Source organism: Carcharhinus amblyrhynchos, chromosome 28, assembly GCF_965287045.1.
Source record: "Carcharhinus amblyrhynchos chromosome 28, sCarAmb.v2.hapA, whole genome shotgun sequence".
NCBI classification, from domain to species: domain Eukaryota; kingdom Metazoa; phylum Chordata; class Chondrichthyes; order Carcharhiniformes; family Carcharhinidae; genus Carcharhinus; species Carcharhinus amblyrhynchos.
Genome location: NC_137351.1, coordinates 4,909,522 through 4,921,534, shown reverse-complemented (window position 1 = coordinate 4,921,534; position 12,013 = coordinate 4,909,522).

The following is a 12,013-nucleotide window of genomic DNA, read 5'->3' as shown; positions in this document are numbered from 1 at the left end:
GTAGATTACTGGCAAGGCTAACAGCGAAACAACTTAATAGACTAGTAACTTGTGATGATTTGCAATTCCCAGAACATCTCTTCATTGCCACAAACTGCTGGGCACTTTACATATTAATAATGATAAGTGCTGTTAAAATTGCCTGTCATTTTTGGCAGCAAATGATGGACCAATGTCCTGCCTTCATGCCTTGTGTTTACCTGGTAAATATGCTACTTAATGACTATTCCTATGGCAGACCCTATCTGGGCTGGCATCAGATACTACTCCAATAATACAAATGAATGCCAAAGCTTTCTGTGACAATGCAAAGCAAAATTGGCATTCCCCATAGGAGGGAGCACTAATTGGAAAAAAAATTGAACTGTTTGGTTTCTAAGTTAATGTATGTGACCTGAATCTGGATGTGAATCCTTCCCATTGAATTGTTATTGTTTCTTTTTCATATTGCTCACACAGCGGGGGCAACACTTATGAAGAAAAATTCACTCAGGTATTTCATAATGTGATTCTCTTAGATTAGTTGTCAAGCCCAAGCTTTTTTTCTGGGTCACTTTGAGAAAAGGGCAAGAGTTGGCAAATCATGTTGCAGCTATACAAAACCTTGGTTAGGCTGCATTTGGAGTATTGCGCGCAGTTCTGGTCGCCACGCTACCAGAAGGATGTGGAAGCTTCGGAGAGAGGGCAAGGAAGGTTCGCCAGGATGTTGCCTGGTCTCGAGGGTGTTGGCTATGAGGAGAGGTTGAATAAACTAGGATTGTTTTCATTGGAAAGATGAAGGCTGAGGGGAGGCCTGATACAGGTTTATAAATTTATTAGAAGCAAAGACAGGATGGATCGTCAGAGGCTTTTCCGCAGGGTTGAAGTGTCAATTACACTGAGGGTGCGAGTTCAAGGTGAGAGGGGAAAAGTTTGTGGGTGATGTGCGGGGAAAGTTTTTCACAAGGAGAGAGGTGGGGGTCTGCCAGAGGAGGTGGTGGAAGCACAAAAATTTAAGAGGCATCTGGGTGGTTCATGAATAGGGAGGGGATAGAGGGATATGGACTGAGTAAGGCTAGAAGGTTTTCTTTAGTTAGGGCTTCCTGTGCTTACTTTTCTTTATTCTTTGTTTTCTGTTTTAGAAGTAGAATGATGACCTTGTTCCAATGGTACCATTAGGGTCCATTTATTGATTAATCTGACAGACACAGCTATTTTTGATGTACATCTTTTGCCTAGCTTTCCCCCTTCAACTTCCTCTCCTCATCTGACTTTTGCTGGGGTCTGGTTTCAAAGGCAACTCTAGTCCTCACTTACATCACTTGAGTATTCATTCTTTACGTGTGAACACAGAAAGTGAGTGTAAGAGGGTAACCCTCCAGCGGAGGGCATTATGGTGACCTTGGATATGTCTGCACTCAATTCTCACACACACAAGCTCTCCAGAATGAGTGTCTGGAGTTGTACAGGGATGTTGGGCGACCTTTAACTTTTCCCTTACTTTGTATGTTGTCAGCTGTCATCCGAGGGAAGATCAATTAACTCTGAACAAACCGTAACCAAACCTTGGAGGCTACAGTCAGTTTGGCATCAGTTGAATTGATGGAAGAGGAATGGATACTTAGAATATTATTTAAAATTGAAGCCATGCTGTTAGTTTGTGGTCACATTAGGTCCTTGACTAACTTACCATTCAGGATGTAGTGGGAATAAGTGGAGAACCCAAAATATTAATTCGTATTCAACTGAGCCCCTCTTTATCTATACAAAGATTATTAAAGACTAGATTGACTATTTCCTGTTCCCAAAGGCTCAAACTAAGTCATTAAAAATAAAGAAGTCAGCAGTAAATGTGGGAAGTGTGAAATGAGAGCAGGGTAGCATGGTGGCACAATGGTTAGCACTGCTGCCTCAGCGTCAAGGGACTTCGTTCAATTCTGGCCTTGGGCGACTCTCTGTCTGGAGTTTGCACGTTCTCCCCGTGTCTGCGTGGGTTACTTCTGGATGTTCCGGTTTCCTCCCACAGTCCAAAGATGTGCAGATGAGGTAGATTGGCCATGCTAAATTGCCATTGGTTTATAAAGATGTGCAGTTAAGTGAATTGGCCATGGTAGATGCATGGGGTCACAGGGATAGGCAGGATGGGTGGGCCTGGGTAAGATGCTCTTTCGGAGAGTTGGTACAGAATTGATGGGCTGAACGGCCTCCTGCTGTGCCATAGGGATCCTATTGTTGGGATGATGGGATTGTTCCCCTTGGAGCATTTAAGGTTAAGAGGAGATGTATTCAAAAAGAAGAGGTATTCAAAGGAGAGATATTCAAAGTCATAATGGGGTTTGACAACGAAAGGGAGTCAGAAACTGTTTCCATTGGCAGGGATGTTGATAACCAGAAAACCCAGATTTAAGGTAATTGGTAACTAAAGAGTCACAAGGTGACATGAGGAGAAGTGTTTGAACACAATGAGAGGTTATGATCTGGAAATTGTTGGATTCAGCGATAAAGTGAACTGGATAAATATTTGAAGAAGGAAACATGTACAGGGTGTGGAAACAGGAGTGGGACTAATTGGGTATCTCTCTGCTGGTACAGGCACGATGGGCTGAAGAGTTTCCCTCTCTGCTGTGTCATTCAGTGATTGTATTTGAGGGGCAGGAAGTTCTTCTGGTGTTTTGATCGATTTTGTCACCTCAGCCATTGTCACCGAGAAGTGGTCCTTACGGTTTGTGAGACATTGATGGTATAAAATGGCCACCATGTTTGCCTACAAGTTAAACACTTCGTGCACGTGAAACAGTTTTATGCAATCCCAAATAATGAACTCATTCAAGTCTTTTGATTTGATATTTTGTGTTGCAGGATTTCTAAGTCGGGGAAGGAGTTCTAGTCTGGATTTTCTTCAACATGGACTTTTAACTCAATGGCGTACATTTTTTTTCAATAGATTCTTCACCCAGAAGACAGCCTAATTAGCAACTTCTGTTCACTGTCAGGCAGTAGCCCAGAAGTAGGTGGGTCTGCAATAGCTGCAGGATTAAGGCTGGGTAGGTATGGCATAATTTTTTGGTTTGGGGTAATTGTGGGCAATCAGAGAAAGATTGGAGATAATAGATAGAGTCAGAGAAGTCCTGGAGGCCAAGTGATGTGTTTAAGGCAGACACATTAGCAGCATTTAAGACTTATCTAGATAGACAAATGAACAGACGGGAAACAGAGGGATACAGGCAGTTGGTCTAGATAGGACAACGTGATTGGTGCAGACTTGGAGGGCCAAAGTTCCTGTTCCTGCGCTGTACTATTCCTTGTTCTTTGAGATGAGGAGTTAAGAAGAGTTGGTCATCACGGTAGGTGGAAGAGATAGTGAGTGTGGGCATTGGGATTCCGATTGCTGAGCGGTTTGCTCTGTGGGCTGAGCCTGGTGAAAGGAGAAGAATTCCTGCTTCACTTGGCCCACAAGCAGTGCTGGAAAAGCACAATGGAGCATTCTCATTTCCCCTTAGCTGCCAGATTTCCCAAAGCCTAGGAAACATAGCCAGCAAGTGTAGAATCCGGAGGAGGAATACAATCGTAGGCACACAAATTCAGTTTTAAATTTAGTTATTAGTGCCACAAGTAGGCTTGCATTAACACTGCAAGGAGGTTACTGTGAAATTCCCCTGGTCGCCACGTTCCGGCACCTGTTCAGGTACACTGAGGGAGAATTTAGCATGGCTAATGCACCTAACCAGCATGTCTTTTGGACTGTGGGAGGAAACTGGAGCACCCGGAAGAAACATATGCAGACACGGAGAGAATGTGCAAACTCCACACAGACAGTGACCCAGGCAGGCAATCAAATCTGGTTCCCTGGTGCCAACCGCTGTGCCACTGTACCACATCCATTCATTATAATATTACAAATAAACAACATGTTTTTAAAGAGTGGGTTGACTACGCATGTGTTATTAACCCCTAATGTGGAGATGCTGGCGTTGGACTAGCGTAAACACAGTAAGAAGTCTCACAACACCAGGTTAAAGTCCAACAGATTTATCTGGTAGCACAAGCTACCTTATTAGCACTGTCTCTGCTAAAACACAAAGTGGATTCCTAGCTGAGTGGGGTCTGGTTTGAGACTTTAAACATTCTTATTATCCATTTGCAGGGCTTAAGGTTTCTTTTTATCTCCCTATCTGGGTCTTATCAGAGCAACGCTGTGCCAGGCTCTATACCAGTTTACATCCATCACTTTGTGTGAATAGACACGTTGGAATTTATGCTAATTTAGTTTTTAAAGCAAAGCAGGATGGTTCTTTCTCTTCGTCTCAATAATTCATCATTTAAAAAAAAATCTTTCCCAGGACACCAAATTCATTTAGAAACGTGAAGAGCCACAGCAACGCTTGAAACTTCCAAAACAAAAGGCTTTATCCTTCTTTCGAAAATAACAATGAAAATACGTACAAAATGTTGGCTCTATTTTCGCTCTGGAGATGCTATCAGACCTGCTGAGATTTTCTAGTATTTTCTCTGTTTGTTTGAGATTCCAGCACCCGTAGCATTTTACCTTTATCTTAATGAAAATAAGTATTTTCGTAATGATGATATGACCCTTGAGATTGTATGTGTTTGTGGCAGTTACCTCCTTGATCTTTCATACAGAAATCGAAATTGGAGATGTAAATCCCTGTTGGTCCCGTTGGCACTGAGCTCATTTAGTATTTATTTGTTAGTAACAATGTATGCTGCTGAACAAGGAATGTAAGAGAATGTATTGTTGCAAAGTGCAACATTCAGCCCCTGAATAATAAAGTTTTATTGAAAACTGTTATATATTTAAGCAGTTGGATGATTGCTTTAAGAGCTGGTCACGTGATTTGGTGATGATGTCATCAGGGTATTTCACAGGTTGTTGATCAGCTCCTGTTCTGTGCACAGGGCATCTTTTTCAATAAGCCCTGTTGTGTGTTACTTTGAATCTATGGTTGCTATTTTACCGTTTTTACTCTAAGTGCTGGACGGACTTGAAACTGGGTTTGTTTCAGATCCATTTTCTGGGCATGTTTTGAAGCCCCACCCCCCAATAAGCACTCTATCTGCAAAAATAGCAAGCCTACTGCTCACTGCAGAAGCCTGTGGATGGGGCTTAACATGCTGAAAATGCCAGCAGAGGGAGGTAGTGTGCATGTGCAGGCCTCTGATTCTGCACATGCGCATTAGAAATAGAAGGGGTCTGACAGAAAAGAGAGAGCTGCCAGCACCGGCTGCCTGAAGCAGCTTCCCCCTGTAATCGCAGGTGCCCGAGATATAGCCCCCGCTGACCGCCCTCGCTACCAAACTGATTGCGGATCAACCCTTCCCCCATTGACCACAGATCCACTGCTCTCTCTCTCCTTCGATCACGGACCCACCACCCTCCCCACTCACCGAATGCTGCAGAGTGGCAGCGGGTCCCCCTCTCACTCCCTCCCCCCACTGATCCCTGCAAAGTGGCAGTGGGCCCACTATCCCCATTGGCCCCGCCCCCACTGACCCCCATCTGGTACTGCCCAGTGGGCATTGCCCAGGTGACAGGCTGGCATTGCCCAGGTGCCAGTGTGGCACTGCTGAAGGGGCACGCCCTTACCTTTGGCCTCCCTGGCAGGGCCTCAATGGCCTCCAGTTCCCCGAGTGAGGCCAAGTCGACTTGCTCCCCGTTCATGCAGAGCATATCCATTCCTGGCCAGCCTGAACCTTTCCCGAAGAGATCATAAAGTTGGGGGGGAGGGTGGCGGGCAGGACAATTGAGCACCAGGCTTGCTAAGCAGATGTAAAACAGCATTATAATACATGTCCATATATTATGGAGATTGACTGCGCCAGCCACAAAACCTGACAATGCGATGGTAAAATCGCCTCCTATGTGTGCAAATCACGTCTTTTCTTTTTGATTAAAACCCACAACCTCTAATGTAGTTCGGTCATTACAAAAAGTCCCCTCCACAGCTCTTGGGCAGAAGTTGTTATGTGAGAGGAGTGAATTTCACCATCATTGACCACAAGTAATACAGCGGGTAATCAGCGATGGACCAGTCACACTGTCGAGTTTGTGTGGCTGTGTCTGTGCGTACCCAAAGAGCTTTTAACACAGTTTCTCTATAGTTGAAATGAACACTGAACGTTAGCATTGGCTTTGAACATTATGCTGGTGTTGTGGGATTTCTTTCTGTTTGAACATTATGCCAGCGAGGCAGCTTCACGATGGTTTCCAATTGGGAGGTGAAAGCAAAATGCTGCTGGAGATCTGAAATAAAAACAGAAAATGCCAGATAAAGCTCAGCGCATCTGGCAGCACCGGTGAAAGAGAAACAGAGCTAATGTTTCATGATACACTTGCAGAAACGTCATTAGTGAACAACGAACAATTAATTTATAATGGTTGACAAGAGAAGCAGTGCGTATGCTGCTAGTTCTGCACTGCCTCTTGCCAAAGAGAACTCCTCCCATTGGGGTGATTCCCCATTCTGAGTCCTGATTAGTCATCCAGGTCAAGTGGTCCTTACTCTGCTGTGTTGCCCTCAAAGGGACAATCGCCACATGTTTCAAGTTCCCTTTCAAGATGGACTCGCAATGTTGACTCTTCTTCTCGCTGCTTCCAGACCTGCTGAGTTTATCCAGCATTTTCTCTTCTTTATTACCATTGGAAAAGGTTGATTTTTGTTCCAGAGTTGTTTTAATTTTCAATCTCCAAGTGCATCATCTGAAAAATAATAACCACCTTTCATCTTGCATAGTTAAATTAGGCACTATTTCTTCAAATGGTACCCCTGATCTTGTGATCTCACTTTCTTTTTGCTGTCATGACAGGACATTTTATAACAGGATAGTAATTAGAATGGATGGGTTGCTGAGAATTCCAGCAATGAGGATTAATCTCTGGTTCCAAGTGTCAATCCATCACTGTCAATGGCCGGATGGTAAGCGGAGAATCGAGTAGGGCTATTATCTTCACGAAAGCACCGTGTTCTGGGGGCAGAAGGGTAAACGCTGCATAAATCACTTTGTTATTTATCAGAAAAAAAACAATCGCTTGAAAAGCTTAAGGAAACAAATACGCAATGCTGGTGTGAAAAAGTTTGACAATGTGCAGAGGAAGTTTTTTCACAGAGAGTGGTGGGCACCTGGAGCTGCTAGAGGAGATAGTGGAAGCAGGCACATTAGCAACATTTAAGAGGCATATGGATGGGTACATGAATAGTGAGGGAATAGAGGGATATGGATCAATAAGGGCGGAAGTTTTTTTTTAGTTTAGCCAGGGCACAAGCTTGGAGGGCAAACGACCTCTTCCTGTGCTGTACTTTTCTGTTCTTTGTCCTCTTGTTCTAATTAGAATCGTAAGGTATAACAGTTTGTGTCTGTAAAGAATTGCAAAATGATGGGGTAGGGATGTCCAAAACTAGAGGAGAAAGGTTTCAGGTGAGAGAGAGGAAAGGAACCTGAGAGGCAACTTTTTCACTCAGACGGTATATGGAACAAGCTGCCAAAGGAGGTGGTAGAGGCGGGTACAATTACAATATTTAAAACACATTTGGACAGGTATATGGATGGGAAATGTTTAGAGGGATATGGGCCAAATGCAGTAGTTCGCTTTAGGAGACTTGGTCGGCATGGATAAGTTGGGCTGAAGGGCCTGTTTCCAAGCTATATATCTCTATGACTCTGTGGGCAGAATTTTCCTGTCCTGCCCACCACGGGAATTGGAGCAGCCAGGACACAGCCCATGCAAAGGCCCGTTCACCTTGGGCAGGATTTTCCGACCTTGGGGCAAGCACAGCTGGAAAACCCCACCTGATGACTCCATGAATTTAAATTTTATGCAATATGATTTTGATGCATTTTCAGTTGAAAATTTTAAGAGTCTTAAAAGGAAAAGAGAAAGGTAATGCAGATATTTGTCAGTTTTGCCTGGAGGGGTGCCGTCAATAAAAGACCAACTATCTGGGGTTCTGATCACAAGCAAAAGTAAGGTAAAGGTTTATTTATTAGTCACAAGTTGGCTTTACATTAATACTGCAATGACGTTTCTGTGAAAGTCCCTGAGTTGCAGCACTCTGGCACCTGTTCGGATATATCAAGGGAGAATTTAGCACGGCCAATGCACCTAGTCTTTCAGTCTGTGTGAAGAAACTGGAGCACTTGGAAGAAACCCATGCAGACATGGGGAGAATGTGCAGACTCCACACAGACAGCACCCCAAGCTGGGCAATTGAACCCAGGTCCCTGGTATTGTGAGGCAGCAGTGCTAACCACTGTTCCACGGTGTCGCTCCATTATCAGTGAAGTGGCTGGAAGAGGTTGTGTGTGATCTTCACTAATGAACCAAACAGTTGCTTCCCAGAATGCAGCTGAATCTTGCAGGAAGGGACTTTTTCCAATGAGTGGTTTAAACAAGCCTGCTTGTCCACATGCACTAGGGAGTCTCCCAAGGGCTTTAGAATCCAAGCGAAAGGCATTCTGTTCCCTAGCTAATTGCTCCTCTGTTGCGTCAACACCTTAATCGTGTTTATTCATATCGTTTCATATTTAATGCATTCATTGCTTTTGCCAGCTTCTGTCATGACATTAATTCTGGGTGGATTCTAATTTCACAATTGAGTAATATTGGTTGATGTTTTCTTCCAATATGCCAGTCTTGTAGAGAGCACCTGATCAGGGGATCAGTGAACTAAGAATGTATTCAAATATTTCAATCAATTGCATTGGTTTTGTTAGACGTTAGCGTGGACCTTGTGTGACACTGTAAGATTGTGTTGGATATCAATTACATTTCTGGGTCATTTAATCTTTCCTGATTCCTGTACTGCAAGTTTTATCAAGTTTTTGAAGAGAACCTTGATATCTTCAAATTAATTGGGCTGTGACACACAATCATTTTAGCAAGGGGCATAATCAAAGTCAATATTAAACTTGAGAGACATTTTTTTCCACTTTGTAGCATCGGCGAATGGGATAAGGATCTGCGCCTAGTTTTGGCACATGAAGCGATGGAAGGTGAATCTAGCCTGGTGATTTCTCCAAAGACAGATGGAACGTGAATCCGACCTTGGAATTCCTATGTGGGGTGGTGGGATGCTAGTCTACATCTGCGATTCCTCCACTGAAGAATGGGGTGTAGATACGAACTTGCAATTCCTCACATTTTCAGTGGCATGGTGGTTAGCACTGCTACCTCACAGCGCCAGGGACCCGGGTTTGACTGCTGGCTCGACTCATTCTTTGTGTGAGGTTTGCACGTTCTCCCCGTGTCTGCGTGGGTTTCCTCCGCGTGCTCCGGTTTTCTCCAACAGTTTGAAAGACGTGCTGCTTAGGTGCATTAGCTGTTCTAAGTTCTCCCTCAGTGTACCCGAACAGGCGCCGGAGTGTGGCGACTCGGAGATTTTCAAAGTAACTGCATTGCCATGTTCATGGAAGCCTACTTGTAACACTAATAAGTAAACTAAACTTAGTTGCAACTGCTCGTATCATTACTCCATGGAATAATCAAACGTGGTCCCGCATTTGTAATTTCCTCCACAGAATGACGGTATTCAGATCCGTGCCAGATGTTCCGATGTATCCTTAATTCCACTGTGTCACTGTAGGCAGTTGCCAATTGGAGCCTATGCACAGGCAGAGAAAATAAACATCTTTAATTATCCCATTTAATCACATCTTTCCACCCCATGAATGAAACGTGAGATAGCCCTGCTTTTGAAAAGCTTCAATGTTTAGTTGCTGATGAGTAGATAAAGGAAGACACCACGCTAGCAATGTGGCATAGCAGCACAGTAATTGTATGGTGCTCCAAAAGCAGCCAACATAATCAAGGACCCAATGTATTCCGGACATACTCCCTTCCACCTTCTTCCGTCAGGAGAAAGATGCAAAAGTCTGAGGTCATATACCAACTGATTCAAGAACGGCTTCTTCCCTGCTGCCATCAGACTTTTGAATGGATCTACCTTATAGCAAGTTGATCTTTCTCTACACCCTAGCTATGCCTGTAACATTACATTCTGCACTCTCTTCTTTCCTTCTCCCCTATGTACTCTATGAATGGCATGTTTTGCCTGTATAGCGTGCAAGAAACAATACAATTATTGTATCATAATCCATGTGTAATAATAAATCAAATCATATTGAATTAAACATGGAGGAACAAGCTTGTTGGTGACCCCAAGGTGAATGAAAGGAATGATAGAAAGGGTTAACAGATTGGCTATATTAACATACAACATAGATGACGATGTATGACTAACGCCAGTCAGTTGGGTGTTAGACTCTTTCTTCTCTCTCTGTCTCACTGTCTCCCTCTCTGACTTTCTTTCCCCCCTCTTTATCTTGAGGAGGGGATGGAATCATGCTTAGAAGCATCGTGCCTACTCTGTAACCTGTTTAGGTGTAGTCCTAAGAAACGAGCACATGTCTACAACATGTCTGCATTCTAAAGTCTGCCCATCGTGTCATATGAGGAATGGTTGAGAACTCTGGGTCATTGGAGTTTAGTAGGATGAGGGGGGATCTTATTGAAACTTACAGGATACTGCAAGGCCTAGATAGGGTGGACATGGAGAGATGTTTTCACGAGTAGGAAAAGCTAGAATCAGAGGACACAACCTCAGGCTAAAAGGGATGATACATTAAAACAGAGATGAGGAGGAATTTCTTCAGCCAGAGAGTGGCGAATCTGTGGAGCTCTTTGCTGCAGAAGGCTGTGGAGGCCAGGTCATTAAGTGTCTTTAAGACAGAGATAGATAGCTTCTTGATTAATAAGGAGATCAGAGGTTATGGGGAAAAGGCAGGAGAATGGGAATGAGAAAAATATCAGCCTGATTGAATGGCGGAGCAGATTCAATGGGCCGAGTGGCCTAATTCTGCTCCTATGTCTTATGGTCTTATACCAAGTCCCACAGAGTCTAAAATAGAAGGATCCATCTCAGGACATGGTGGCAGCCATAGGGACATTGATGAAGAAAAATACATCAGCATTATTGAAAGAACTGCAGAGAGTGAAGAAACTTCGGAAAACAGCTCATACATAAATATTTTTATCTTTTGTCTTTGCCTTTTCAGAAGAATCAGCTGTGCTTTTAGTATCTGCGCAGCATTCAGATTTTGGTTCCATTGAATCTACCAATGCATTGACAACTTAACTCCTGTGCTCATGAAGAGTCTTCCATAGAAATTGATGGCACAACGGTTAGCACTGTGTCTCCACTGCCAGGGACCTAGGTTCAATTCCAGCCTCAGGTGACTGTGTGGACTTTGCACTTTCTCCCCATGACTGCATGGGTTTCCTCCCACGCTCCAAAGATGTGTGGGTTAGATTGATTGGTCATACTAAATTACCCTTTATGTCAGGGAATTAGCAAGGTTAATGCATGGGGTTACGGGGATATGGCTTGGGTGAGATTGTTGTTGGTGCAAGCTTGATGGGCCAAATGGCCTTCTTCTGCACTGTAGGGATTCTTTGCTCTATGTTCCAATGCTTTGTCTGAGTCAAGGTTAGAGTCCATAGAGAATCACATTGTTAAAGAGCTGGAACCTCCTAGGGTGAAAGTTAATTGACCCTCCTGTAGTCTCAGTTGAAAGTCTTCGCTTCAGAGCTGGAGGTCAGCACAGGAGCCATGAGGGAACCTTTAGCATTTCTGAAGCTACAGAGTCCTGTACTGCCATCTTGTTGCAGCATTAATTGTCGACAGGGGATTCATTTCATTACAGAGGATGGGACTGTCTTGTCTCCAGGACTTCAGTAACATTTCCCATTGCCCTTAGTGGGGCAAGCTTGTACAGAGCTCTCTTCTCACTGCCTACAGAAAATAGATGATCCACTGGAATATCATTGAGATCTCTTTTTCCCTCGCAGCCTTACTGGAAGTTGATTGTTTTTCCTTCACCGTCTAAATTCATTGAAATCTCTAATCTTCAATGCCTTTTCAGTCTTTGATGCATCAGTGGATGATACAGCTGTGACAGTTCTCCCTACAGTTGAAGAATATTCCTCTTCTGAAGTTACTCCCCCTTCGAGGGAGCAACA